This window comes from Arvicola amphibius, chromosome 15 (genome assembly GCF_903992535.2).
Source record: "Arvicola amphibius chromosome 15, mArvAmp1.2, whole genome shotgun sequence".
In the NCBI taxonomy this organism is placed as follows: Eukaryota; Metazoa; Chordata; class Mammalia; order Rodentia; family Cricetidae; genus Arvicola; species Arvicola amphibius.
Window position 1 is genome coordinate 52,490,425 of NC_052061.1, and position 14,949 is coordinate 52,505,373.

A 14,949-nucleotide genomic window follows, 5' to 3' on the forward strand; every position below is an offset into this window, starting at 1 on the left:
TTCCACCATGGAGTTCCTGGGGACCAAGGTAAAATTACCAAACTTGGCAGCACGTGCCGTTACTCCCTAGCCCTCTGGTTGCCCACCCCCCAAATTGCTTTCAAGTGGTCCCAGGCAGGTGTAAAGCCTAGACAAGGTGGGTGCTAAGGTGCTCTCTGCAGCACCCAAAACATCCTGACTTAAGTTAATAATTATTGCCTCCCACAAGTGGAAAAACAAACAAGATGAGATGCTGGTCCTGCTTGGGTCTGCTCCGCCCTTTGGGTCGTTCACCTCGGCGTGGGCGAGCATACCTGTGGTCCTGTGAGTCTACTCTGGGCACAAATCCTGCCCTCAAGAACAGAATAGCCTGGTGACAGCCAAGGGGACAAAAGCCTCTGAGGCAGCGTAGACAAGGATGCTTCCCGCACGGGAGGCGCTAGCCCTGGGTCCTGAAGATTGGCCGAGAGCTCCTGAGAGAGTGGGAGCCTGGCACAGTGGGTAGAGACGCCAGCAGCTCCCAGCAAGCAGGGAGACCTGGGGGATTAGAACCGCCTCCAGCAGGCCACACGCTGGGAAGGAACCCCGCCACTGTGGAGACAGATGTCATGCTGCACTGTCCAGCTGAAATACTACACTAACCACATAGATGGCGTTTTCTAGTAGCCATGTTTATAAAGGTCAAAACACACAGGTGCGATTTATTTTTAGATCATATTTTATCGAATACGTTTCCTCCAGAATATTATTGTTTCAACAGGTGAGAGTGCTCACTATTTTTTTTTTCTTTTAGGAACTCTTCGAAATCCATCCCACGGCTGGCACAGTTGTCGGGCTCCGTTCGGCACAGCTGTGATTCAACTGCTCTGAGTCACACGGGTTTGAGGCTGCCACGTCTGGCTTCACAGGCCCATATGTGGGTGTACGTCATGAATAGTAACCTCTGCTCCAGCTCTGGGTCCAGAAGAGAGATAGGGCCAACGGAACAGGAAGGGGCTGAGGACCAACAAAGGAGGCAAAGCTGCCCACCTCCTCCGAGGGACTGGAGATTGGGCAACCGGGCCCTCTAACCAGGGCAAGGCAGGAGGCAGAGACAGCAGTGCCCCTTCCCCCATGGTCCCAAGGGTGTCAGTGTGAATAGTGTAACCAAGAGACAGAGCCCTGGGGAACATTTGCTAAATTCTGCCAAGTGCCTGGACACCAGATCACAAGGCTGACCCAGAAAAAGAGCAATTGTACCTGCAGGGGAGGCCACCCCAGGTCAGCAGGCGCCCCCCCCCACCCCCCCCCCCCGCCGGGGAGGCGTGCAGGTGGCCTAATGTGGAAATGTTTGAATGTGGGGCAGCGAGGCGCTTGGGCTGGCGGGAGTCAGCCAGGGTGACAGGAACCAGTTACACTGGGGCGGGACGGTGGAGGATGCTTGCCAAGACCCCGACAACATCTTTCCTAATAAGTCTGGCAGGCTCCAGGCCCCAGTCCCCCTCTGAACGACCTCTCCCCTCCACTCCAGTCTTCTCCAAGGAGGAAGGAAGGCCAGCCAAACAGAGCAGGAATTTGGACCCAGGCCTGTTTTCCCCCTAGCCTGGGCTCTGCGGCAACTCTGCCAATTGCACAAGGGGGTCTTTTTCCACAATGCTACTCTGGACACTTGGCTGTGCTGGCCACAGTCCATCTGTTATCCTGGGTCTAACTGCTGCAGCCCCATGCCTGGAGAGACCTTGTGGGAGTACGCCTCCTCCCCCTCCTCCCCCTCTCCCTCCCTGTCCTCCCCCTCCTCCCCTCCTCCTTCCTCTCCTCCCCCTCCTCTCTCTCCTCCCCTTCCTCCTCCTCCCCCCTTCTTCTCCCCCACTTCCCCCTCCTCCTCTTCTTCTTTTGCTCCTTGGACAGAAGCCACCCCTTCGTTTCAGAAGGAGGTCACCTCACTGCAGTGGGAGCCTGGGATCACTGTGTCTAGAGCCACCCTGCTGGCTGTGGCTCCTGGCTTGTAGGCCTGCTTGCTCCGGAGAGGCTTCCTAAGTCGGATGTCCCAGCCCCACTCTGAAGGACAGGCACAATGACAGCACATGTGTGTTTGGGTTGGGACACTTTGAACTATGACTCCCAGAGAGAACAGCTTGTACAGTCACTATGAGTCTCCCAGCAACAAAGAATGTACCTTAGATTAGGCCTGGCTTGCAAAACATTTTTTTTTTTTTAAAGAGGCACAGCCCAGTCCTTTTATAGGGTCCCGAAGCAACGGTGGCTAGGTTAAAAAGCACAGAACGCCAGCGTCACCCGCTGTTCAGCAGTTGGTGACCTTTGGTGTCTCATCAGTTCTGTTCCTAAGGTTGGCTTTTTCAGATCTCGAGACCCAGGTGTTGGCGGAGGTCAGCTGCTGTGGGGTGGGACCCTCGGTGGGGGAGCTTACCAAAGCCGGTAGATGATTAATGCGGTTCTGGTAAGCAGAGTTAATCTTTGCTCGGAGTACTCTTTGATAACGGACAGCGACAAGTAAATGAGCGTGTTAACCATTAATCCTGGGAAACACCGTGAAAATCAGGGTGGACAACAGTGGACTGGGAGAGGGATTCAGAGACTGGAGGGGTCAGCCAGAGAAACCTGACCAGGCAAGGAGGAGGACAGGAAGCTAGGTGGACAGCTTTAGTGTTCATGCGTGTCAGAGCTAAGGGGCGAGCATATGCATTTGTGTGCTGGGGCACTCCCACGTGTGCGTGTGTGTGGGAACACATAGTATGTGAGCACATATATGTGTGCTCAAGCATGTGTATGTGTGTTGATGATGTTTGTTTTTCTTTCTTTGCCCCAGTTTCATGGCTCTGTGAAAATCCACTGGGAAACACAGCATTAGAAGCATGATACATGGCAAGAAAACTGATTTGGGTGGCCTTTTTGCTCCAGTTTCCCACAGCTGATCCCAGGACCCATTCCTGTATAGGTGGTACTCTTCAGCTCCTCTGGAGAGCAGGGGGATCCCAGGCTGGAGGAGGTCATTGTTAGCAGAGGTCACCTTGGATCTGCTCAGCTGGGCCTGAGCACAGCCCCCTGGTTCCCACCCAATCACCTGCCAGGCTCCAGGGTTGCCCCCCTCCAAGTTCTATTTGCTGTCCTGGAGAAATTCATCAGCACCTCAACCCCTGGCTTCCTGAAGCCAGTCCAAGAGTCAGGGGCAAAACTCCTGCCTGTCATAGACAGTCCCCAGACTCCACCAAGGTGGCTTTCTGATAACCATGGCTGGCACCACTGAGAATCTCTGCAGAGCAGAGAGAAGTTTTGCCTGGCAAAGGGCATCCCTGAATAGGGACACATTCTTCTTATATGCATAGCAATATGAAGAACTTACAGGTCCTGGAGGCCGGATCCTGGTCTCAGGGGGCTTTTGGCCATTGTGGGGGAAGAGGGGAAGTTTGTAATGGGTACTGGAGATGTAGCAGAAACAAGAGTTTCCAAAGCTGAGAGGAGTCACGGTATCACTGATGGCTGAAGGGATGTTCACAGGAAGGGACTGACTCTGAGGCCAGGTTGGGGTTTTGCCAAGGAGACAGGGTCTAAGTCATCCGGGATGAACTTAAACTCATTCTGCAGCCCAGGAGATCTTGAAGTTTGGTCCTCTGCTTCAGCCCCCTAGGTAGTTAGAGAGGGCACCATCAGGCCCAGTTGCGGCAACCTCCTTAGTGCAGAGACAGGAAGAAGTTGAGAAGATCCTGATGAGGGAACCCAGAAGCCTGAACCAGGAGGGTAGCCGTGGGGCAAGAGGAGAGACAGGCTGCCATGTACTCATGGCCGAGCCCAAAGGCTCTGCTGCAGTGGTCCATGTCAGGAGACATCTGCCAGGCAGAGAGTGTCCATCTCTGAGGGGGATATTAGTGGTGCCCCCAAAGGCTCTAGGTAACCTCTGCAACTCTCCAGTGCCCTAGAAATGAGATTCCCGGAGAGGAAGCTTACAGTCCAGGTGAACTCTCTCATCTCCCAAAGTGTTTGTAAGTGTCTCAAGTTCGAGATCTAGTCTGAGTTCCCTGATCCCACAAATGAATACACAGTAGGGTTTGCGGATTGGCACTGAGTGCCTGATCTGCTTGATGACCTTGGGGACAGGATTGCACTCTCCTAGCTCCTGATGGGACAGCCGAGGCCTTCCTTGCCTTCCGAATTTCCATGGGGTCAGAAGTTTCTTGTTTTGGCCGGAAGTAGGGTGAGGATCAGAAAAGCAGGAAGACTGCTGCCCAGAAAACTCCCATCCCTGCAGGTTAACCGCAAGCAGCGACTATCTTAGCAGCACACTACTTGGCCTGGTTTGTAAAATAAGAAAGAATCAGAATAGAAATGACCCCGTGGTCCTGACTTCTGTTTCTTGGGATAACAGAGTCCCCCAGCCTTCCCCACTTCTGCGTTTCAAGTCTGGCGTTGGAAGCAGGAGCTTGGTGGGGCTGAGCACAGCCGGCATTTCAGCTGGCCTTAACCCCAGCCTGATGTACCCAAACATAGAGGCAGAGGTCCCCCCAAAGCAGGGGGATGGGGCCTAGCTAACAAAGCCTCTGCCACTGTACCCCGGGACACCATAACAGGGACTCGGACCTACTGGGCTGTTACACCAGCCAATGAGGCCTCTCCCAGCTTCCAACTTCTTGCATCCTGTGACTCTGGGGAATGGTAGGAGACCCAGGTTTGCATCTCTGAGAAGACTGGGGAAAGCTAGGCAGGCTGGTGCACACCTGGAATCCCTTGGGAGCCACAGGCAGGAGGAACCCAAGTTCAATGCCATTCTTAGCTACCTATCAAGTTTAAAACCAGCTGGTACCACATGAGACCCTTTCTCAAAGAAATGTAAAACCTAAGAAAGGAGTGAGGGTATGCCTCTAATCCCAGCACAGGAAAATATGTAGCCTTGCTATGTAGTGAGCTCAAGGCCAGCCTGGTCCACATAGTGAGACTGTGTCTCAATCCGCCATGCTCAGGCTAACCCAATCACGGGGCAAGAGGTGGCCGTTTGGAGGCGGAAAAATATAAGTGGTCCCCAGTGGTTTCAAGGTACAGTAACGACCTTCACTGGGCAGACATGCTGAAGTTCCTGTTGGGTCTGTCTCCACCCTAAGGACTTTCGCAGCCAAAGCGATACAAAGTTGCCACATGATGAATACGAGAGGCGCTCGCATAAAAGTCGTTTTATGACTTTGGCCTGGGTTTGTAAGCTGAGCAAATAGAAAAATCTCAGGAATAAAAGGGGCAATAAAATAATTACATAACACTTTGAACTCACCCTAAATACCACTTTTATTTCAAGGCTCTCCATGTGTTTTACAGGCAAGTTTAGAACTGTAGACCTGTCCCCCCTTTTTTATATACCAGTGAGGAAACTGAGTCACTGGAAAAGTTGGGGATCCTACTAGGTTTGCATCTAGGGAGAACTCTGGGAAAGCCACTCCGGAATACTTAGGGAAGGGTCAGCTAAAGACTCTTCCAACTGCACCTCCTCCCTGAGGTTCTCTGTGGCAGTGTTCCCACCCAGCCCGAGCCATATCTGGGTTGCTAGATTAGCAATAAGAATATCAGACAGAACCTTTCAGGTTTATTTTCCTGGTGGTGGTGGTGATGGTGGTGGTGGTGTGTGTGCATGTGTGTGTGTGTGTGTGTGTAAGTGTATGTGTGTTTTATCCAACACGTGTTAGAGCTGCATGCACATGCGTGCGTGTGAAGTCAGAAGATAACCTGCGGTATCCTTTTTGCTAGAGTGAACCGCCATTTTGGTTTTCTGAGACAGGGTATTTCACTAGCTTGGATCTCATCAAGCGGGCTAAGCTTGGAGAGGCCTGTCTTTGTCTCCTCAGGATTGGCATTACAGATGTGTGCCACGCACAGACAACTTATTTTTAACGTGGGTTCTAAGGGTGAAGCGCAAACCTTTGAGGCGAGGCAAGCAAAGTGCCAACTGTGCCTTCTGGTTCTTATCCTGGCTATCCAGCAGAGTCTGGTCCCCTGCACCTCACAGCGCCCTCTCTGTGGTTAGCATCATTGTCCTTACCCTGTGATGGAGAGAGTGAGACAAAAGAAGGAGCAATGCCTTGGTCACCTTCCCTGGAGGTGACCTCAGCACCCAAGCTTTTTCTGCCTGGACGTGGACATCTTTCCCCAAGACCTTTGCTGAGCCAAGCCAACACGTCACGTCCCCCCACCCCCCCAGAGGCTAGACATTTCCAGCGATCCCTCAGTTCTTCACTTCAGCCTGTGTTGAGAAGGCCTGCTTGTTTCACTTAGAGTTGTTCTGAAGACACACAGCTGAAGAGCAAAACCATGAGATGGGCCAGGCGGTGCCAAGGTCCACACGCAGGAGAAGTTGTTACTGTGCTAGGGACAGTTCTAATACACCGTTGGTTCTTATTTGGTTTTCACTATTCAGAATTTGAAAGCCAGTCTCTTGAATGTGTTTGCACGCATGGGTCCAGGCTTGCACACCACCAGCCTCTCAGAGCTGTGTGCTTGGCTTGTGTGGCACCAGGCCACTCCTTAGAGTTGTCTACAGCGCTCTAGCTCAAAGAAACCTTGAATAGCTGTTTCCCAGTCCCCCTGGGTCAGCCCAGCTACACTCTGTCACCTCTGTGAAGCTCACTGTTGCCTGGGGAAGGCGTGTCGGCCAATGGCATGCATCTAACCAAGGTGCATCCTACTGAGCTTTCGGGGCAGATCTTCGTTGTTGCCACTGGGTACCAGCACCCAGGACAATTTCAAGGACACAGATAGAAGATGGCAGACCTTCTGTCAGCCTGGACTCCAGGGGATGAATAGAGCCCCTCCTCCAGGTCAGGGCACTGACAAACCCAATGTGATGGATTCTGGCACAGGCAGGGAATCTGATCCCTGGGGTAGGGTAGCAGCTCAACATTTAACTACCTATAAAAAGTCACAGAACAAATCCACTGGCCGTTGAATGTCACAAAATGTTTAGCAACAGGCATTACCTTAACCGTTAGTAGCTGGAATACACCTTCTCCAAGCAAAGGACACAGAGGCTCATGATCACCACCCCCCAACACACAGTAGAACGAAACCCGAAGCCCAGAAACGCCCCATCTTCTCCCTTATTAGTAGCCCGAGATGAAGCTCGGCTCCTGTGAGCCTCTTCCTGGATTCTCTAAGCTGATACTGTCTTAAAGCCACCACCGACTGACTGGCCTTGGCTGCTTACACTGAGCACTCTGAAGCCATGTCAGCTTAGCAGGAAGGAGCGTCATGATCGGTGGGCCTTCCCAGCTGATTACACAGGTGGGCGTAGAGGGCTCTCCTGGAGCTTAGCTCACCATGTTGCCAGATGCCTACTGCAGGGCAAGTCTTAGCCTCCCTTGGGATGCTGGCAGATCATCCAACCTCAGCTTCTTTACAGGCAAGGTTGACTAAGCTAGACTCCCCAGGTGGGAACCCAGAAATTCTGCAACTTTACCATTTTTTGTTTTTGTTTTTGTTTTGTTTTTTTTCATGGAATGTCACTGCACAGCAGTGCCTCCCCCTCCCGGAATCACCCAGCATGAACCTATTCTGATACTGTCGAAAACTGACAGAAAATATGAGCTCAAAGTGTAACCCCTGGGGCTGGTGGCTGGGATAAGTACCTCCCTTTAGTATCTTATATGCAAATTAGGTATCACCTATAGCATCCTCTTCACAGGACATTAGGAAGACCAGACCAAATGCTATGGCATGTGTGGAGGGTCAGAGGACAACGGCAGGTGCCAGTCCTCCCCTGCCCCCTTCTTTGACGCCGGGTCTCTTATCTACCACTGCACAGGCTAGGCTAGCTGGTCCATGAGTTTCTGAAGCTCTCTGGACAGTTCTCCGCTCTCTTCACCTCCCATCTCATAAAAGGAGCGCTGGTCTTACAGAAGTGTGAGCTGCTATGACCCGCTTTATGTGTGGGGATCCAAATTCAGGTCCTCACGCTTACGTGGAAAGTGTTTTATCAAAGCAAAGCAACGAGCAGCATGCCTCCGTGGTCTCTGCTTCAGTTCCTGCCTCCCGTCTCCTGCCTCGAGTTCCTGTCCTGACTTTCCTCAGTGATGGGTTGTGATGTGGATGTGTAAGCACAATAAACCCTTTATTTCCCACTCCAGCAAAATGAAGTATCTTTCCCACCGTGCCATCTCCTGGGGTTAAGGACGTCATCTATGAGATGCTTCCTCTGAAGCTACTGGCAAAGGTACGGATCCTGCTCCTTTAGTTAGTGTCCAATACCGTGACCAGCACCATTCCTGTCTCCACAGTGTGGCAGTCAAAGGTCAGGGTCTCACTTTGTAATGGCTGATGCAGGAGTTGGGGTTCCACTTCAAGTCCAAGCTGGGGAAGGAACCTGGATGGGAACCAAGGTGCTAAGAGGGGCCTGGGAGAGATGGGGGATGAAGCATGCTGTTGCTGACTTGACCATAATCGTGAAGTCACAGTGTCTGGGATGGTGATACCGTTGTGATGCAGGTACATGGTTGTGATGTGATGGGGAAGCCAGCGAGCATCTCCCAGACCTTTCTTAAGTACCCTCCAGCCTCTCCAACCATTCTGATGATGTAGTTGTCAACTCCATGTCTGGCTCTGAGACTCTCCAAGTAGTAGGATGAGAAAAAGGGGGAAGGAACCCAACTTTGTGCCCCATCTGGTTACCACTTCTATATAAACCAGCAGCTATTTTGACTCATGGCTAACACCAGAAAGGGGACTATCTTAGTTAGGGTTTCTATTGCTGTGAAGAGACACCATGACCACGGCAACTCTCATAAAGGAAAACATTTCATTGAAGAGGAGGCTTACAGTTTTAGAGGTTTAGTCCATTATTATCATGTCATAGTGGGGAACATGGCAGCTGGGAGTTATGGCAGGGTACAAACAGACATGGTGCTGGAGAACTCTACATCTTGTTCCAAAGGCAAGAGGAAGTGAACTGAGACATTGGATGCATCTTGAACATATATGAGACTTCAAAGCCCTCCTCCACATACTTCCTCCAATAAAACCACACCTCCTAACAATGCCATCTTTTGGGGGGCCATTTTCTTTCAAACCACCACAGGAGTAAATTGAAATGGTTGCTGTAAACTCACAACTCAACTCAGGACTTTCTAATAATGAGTAAGTAAGCCAAGCATGCTGGGGCACTACAGCCAAGGTCATGGGTAGGAGCAACCTGAGAACAAGACAGATCTCTGAGACCCTGACTCAGGAGTCACCCTGTGTTCCCACAGTACCCTTGCTAACCAGAATAGCATGCTGACACCTCCACCCCATCCCCCGGGATCAGTGAGTCCTATGCTGCTTCTTGCCGTCACCCCCCACCACCCAGAGGTACAGGAGGGCTTTCCACCCGGCAGAGCTTGGGTTCTAGGCTTACAGACTCCTGGAACAGAGGCTAAGGAAGCAGATAGCCGCTCCCATTTCATGTGAGTAGCAGAGCTCCATGCAAGAAAGTCGGGGGGCTGGGAAGATAGCTTAGCTGTTAAGGGCACTTGTTGCTCTTGCAGAGGATCAGAGTTCAGTTCCCAGCACCCACATTTCATGGTTCACAACCACTGATGATTCCAGCTCCAGGTGACCTGATGCCCTCTTCTAGCCTCTGGGCACCTGTTCTCACATGCACATACCCACTCAGAGACACACGCAAACATATTCATAAAAACAAAACTTTTCAAAAAAGAAAAATAAGTGAATAAGAGTGCTGAGCGTTTACTGGAATCTGCTAGCAGATTGTTCTGAGTAGTTCTACCCACAGAAAGGCTGAGCCCACGGTCTCTCTTCTCAGTGTGCGTCTTTCCACAGGCTGCTCTAGTTAGGCCCTGGAGCATGCAGCTGTGAAGAGAAAGCTGCAGGCAGATGATGGGCAGCTGCTCAGCTGCTTCTTCAAAGCAGAGTCTTTGACCTTGAAGTGTGGGTTCCTGGAAGCCAGGGGACCTCAATCAATCCCAAGGAACCCAGTGAAGGGTTTCCCACAGAACCCAGTGACTCTGTGGGGATCTGGCCATAGGAGCCTAGCTATGTCTGATCCAGCACATTCTATGGAACAGCTCACCCACTGAGGAGCCTGGAAGTCTGAGCTCCAGCTCAGGCCCTGCCCCTGCCCCTGGCATGACTTTGAGCAGATCTTTCAACTTTCGTGACTCAGTTTACTCACCTGCCAAATGGAGATAATCACGCGGGCCTCAAAGGATTCTTGTAAGACTCTAATGAGTATTTATAAAGTGCTTTGCAGGAGTTTATGGTTATTTGAGCTGGGAAAGGATTTACAAATTATTCAGAAGTAAACAGTATTTAGAGTCTGGGTTTCCAACAGCCAGCAGGTTCTCCTAAATGTTTACAAGATGGTTGTAACAGGACACGCGGAGGTCCCCCCACTCCCTGCCTGTCCTGGTTCCCTCCGCTGCCTCCATGACCTGCAGAGTGTGGCTCAGGAGTCCAACAGGATGACTGAGCTCAGACTGTAAACCAGATGCTCCAAGTTTGTTTAACATTTCTTTCAGGGTTCAGGAATGAAGAATTCGGGCTTGGGGAATTGTTTTGAAAGCCTGGTAAACTCCATCCCTCCCCAACTCCCCTTTCCCAGATTTATGTCTGATGTCTGCTGCGTTCATCCAAGGGACTCTGTGTTGCATGTGAGAGTAGCAAACCCTCGTGTACAAAGGGATGGACACTCTTCACAGGAGTTCTGAGCAAAACACAGGAAAAACTGGTGTGCCGGGTGAGCCCTCGTGCCAGGTTTCTCCTCACAGAAAAAGACAAAGGAGCAACCAGTGCTCAGGTACAGCGACTTCATGCTGTAACTGCGAAACTCAGGAGGCCGAGGCAGGAGAATGCTGCACGTTTGAGCCCGATGGGACCACGCAGGGGTCCCAGCCAGCCAGGACAGAGTGAGTTCTGTCTCAGAACAAAACAAAGGAAAGATATGCAAAACAAAAGCAGGGACTGAGACTTGGTCAGTAAAGCCTTTGCTATGCAAGCATGAAGACCTAATGTGATTTTAGAACCCGTGTAAAAAGCCATGTATGGTGATGTTCGCTTGTAACCCAAGGGCTGGAAAGGCAGAGGCAGGATTCCTGGGGCTTGCTCACCAGTCAGCTGTCCCTACTTGGCGAGTTCCAGGCTGGTGAGGGATACTGCCTCAAAACGAAGAGACGACTTTTGGGGTGTGCTTGGGTAACCTGGTGAAGGAGGGAGCTGTGGACAGAGAAAAGCTCCCCGGGCTGTGATATTAGCAGAGTTCATCTCTGGTCTTTAGTCTGCTCTGAGAAGCGATTGCTGTTGGGGTGAATAGGAGCAGGGAAATCGGAGCCCTGGGCTCTTCTCCTCAGTTGTCCCTCCCATGACCAACACTCTGAAGGAGAAACGGGGACAGCATCCCCCCCCCCAAATTATCTCAAAGGGATGCTGCCATGCCAAACTCAGAGAGTCGGAGCTTCTGAAACCAGAGAGGGGGTGCCAGCAGGAGGAGTGGGTTGCAAAGATCGGCCAGGGGATGTCTTCCTTGCTACAGGTTGTCTGCTCAGGCTCACCTCACCAGCATCTTCTTGGAATCCCCGCCATATGGGTGTGGGACAGGATGTGAGGGAACCCAGCCAGCCTCCTGGAAATAACGATCTAGAGGGGAAATGGAAAATGACAGTCATTCCAGAGCGCTGCTCAGAGCACGGGATGAATAAAGAGCACAGCAGAAGAATGCTCACAGCCCCGCTCACTAACAGGACCTGCCATGCTCGGATGCTCGGATGAGCACCACAGGTGTTCCGCTCCAGGCCCCACAGCTCCACCTAGAATGTCCTCCCTCTCAGTCCCCAGTGCTGAGGTCTCCTCTAAGGCATACCACAGCAACACCCCTGCTCCCAGAAGCCCCTCTGTGTTCCTAGCGCTTCACGCTCTTGGCTAGGCGCTCCTCCCTGGCACCTTTGATCCCACCACCAGTTAACTTCCACATTACTGCCCTCACGCCGCCCCTCGCATTAGAGTGAGGGATACATCCTACACCCGGTAAGAGCTGTGCGGATTCAATCTGTAGGGGTTAATTAAATCCAACTGGAAAATGTTGTCAGTCAAAATAATGAAAGTATGCAATTGTGTTTGCTGGCATGGAAGGAAGAAGTCCTAGAGCAATGGCAGCCGCTCAGGAAGCTCACATGGGATCAAAAGCTTGAGATCAGCCTGGGTAACTTAGGCAGATCCTAAACGAAAATAATAAAAAGAGGAAGACAGGTGAGTAGGTGGGAAACAGCCAAGCCCGACGAGCTGATGTCGTCCCCAGGACCCTCATGGTGAAGGGAGAGAAGAGACTCCTACCAGTTGTCCCCTGACCTCTACACAGGTGTGGCTATACACACATGTTTTATAAATACACATACAGAAAATAAATTTTAAAAAGTGAAAATAATAGTCAGGAGGGGTGTTGCTCGGCGGTAGCATGCTCACATGGTACAGGAGGGCAAGCTTCAGTTCTCAGCACTGAAAACTACAAGGATCATGTCGCGGAAACAATCGGTGTTAAAAAGCAGGTTGTGACCTAGAACATGCCGGAAGGACTATTTGTGTCACTGCGGATGTGCCTGTTCCCGCCACGGTCTGGACAGGAAGCACGAGCTCGTCCAAACAGTCCATTGAAAGGTGTTTAGGTGAAAAGGGGCCACTTGATGAGCAGTGGCAGAGGGGTTGGGCTGATGACAGACTTGCAAAGTAGGGTCCCACGGGCAAAAAGAACAAAAGGCAAGAGTGTTTCCAGGCCACACACAGGCGTGGACCCTTCTGCGGAGACCGAAGCCAGGACGAGCCATCCCTGAGGTAGTAACTCAGGGAGGCTCTCCTGAGCTCTTCCTGCCCCACCTCCCACGCTGGACATACAGAGAGGCAGGCAGTGGGAGACCAGAGAGGTCATCTCTTGGGAGACCAGAGTAGGGCAGAACATGGGAATAGGGACCTCAGAAGGACGCATTCTAAAAGGTCGTGGAGCCGTGACTGGGAGAACCGCTCGGTTCACCCCTTGCCCTTCCCACTTCATTTTATTTTCACAGTGAGTGGATGTCATTTCTATAACCAGGGAGACGGAAAATAGGCTTTTCTCTTAGTTCTCTGACCCCCCCAGAAAATCCACTCAGGGGAAACACGGCCTAACAGTGCCCCGTCACGTGTTTCTGTCTGCAACCTGCAAGGTTAAACAACCGTCCTGCTGACTGAACTCTTTGGGGCACATTCTAGGCAAGATCCCAGATGTGAAGCTGTTAGCTAACGAGACAGATGCAGGTGTGGACCCCACAAAGCCTAAAATCCGGCAGAAAGCTCAGACACAGGTCAGGGTATCGCACGACAGAGAGGAAAGGCTGCGAGGGACAAAGAGGTAGAGTTTGAGGTGTCCGAACCCCCAGCGAGCGTGCCTCTTCCCTCTGCTGAGAGGAGTCTGGGACTTTTGCTAACATTAGAATAGAGGTGTCACCTTTCCCACCGGACAGACAGGCCCACAAACATTTAGTCAAACCCTCCATTTAGTCTTCCAACTGCAGACTGGGAAACTGAGGATAGGACTCAGCGGGAGGGCACTTGCCTACACACTTGGGGCCCCTGGCCTTCAGCCCCAGCACCACAAAGCAAAAAAAAAGAAAGAAAGAAAGAAAGAAAGAAAGAAAGAAAGAAAGAAAGGAAGGAAGGAAGGAAGGAAGGAAGGAAGGAAGGAAGGAAGGAAGGAAGGAAGAAAGAAAAAAGAAAAATAAAAGAAAACAAGCAGGGATTAAAGAACATGAACATGAGTTTTGGTTAAGTTTCAGTCTAAAGACTCAGCCAACTGAATGAGTGTTTCATTCCGTGCCATGGTCCTTCTATGCAAATCGGCCGAGTTGCTCTGTACCCTTGACTACACCGCCACTTGGAGATGTGCCTTGAATTCTGCATAGCTTCAGCTGTGGCTTTCTTCTATACGAATGGCTTCCACAGTCTCAGCTATGGGGATCTTTTTATGACCAGCCCCAAATACGGCAGACTCCCAAGTGTCATGGCTATTGCTGCAATATTCCTCTAGACCAAGCAGAAGAGATCTCCGGGGGACAAAATGCTTGCTGCACTAGCCCAGGGACTGGAGTTCGGATCCCCAGCACCCACATAAAACTGGGCACGGTAGCATGTGTTTGCAGTCTTAGTTCCCATTGAAACGGAGGCGGGAGAATCCCCGGAAACTCACAGGTCAGCCACCCCAGCATCCCTAGCAGCACTGAGACACTGTATTTAATGAAGTGAAAGACAAGGACCAATGCCAAGGCTGTTCTCTGACCTCCATACATGTGTCTTGGCACACACACACACACACACACACACACACACACGCAGAGACATATCATCTGCGTGCAAAGATTTTAAAACCACATAGATGAGGATCTATAATGAATTTAGCTCTGTACTGAAATAAATATGCATTTTATTAATTATAGCCATCTGCAAATATTTAAAATAATAGCTCATATGAGTGGGAGGTGTTGCTTATTTAGTTTATACAAACAGTGCACAGTCTCATCTACCAGAGATGAGAGATCTACCCACTCTACCCAATCCAAGTGACTGGGGGGGCCTGCCTAGGAATCTGCAAGAAGCTGGATCTTGAGTGAATTGAAGGAAAGCAGACCATCTGTCTAGAAGTTACCACGAGGCACACCAGCCATCTAGTTCAAGACGAATGGAAACAGCTAGTCACTGCTTGACCCTCCTGGGTGTGTGCTTAGGCAGAAGTCACCATCACAGCTAAACCAGCAAGGCTTGAATGGTGCACCAAAGAATGGAGAGACATCTTAGCTCTGCATCCCTGGAGAGCGGCCAGGGCTCCGTCTTCTGCCTTCTCACCCCCAGGCCATCAGAACTCTCCATTAATATGCTTTGCCCAAGGGGTTGTCTAGGATATGTCATGAAAGAGGATACAAAGCAAGGATCTTGAGTCTTGGCCTTTTCTGAGTGACATCTCGGGGCCGACTGGGTCACCGGTGTTCT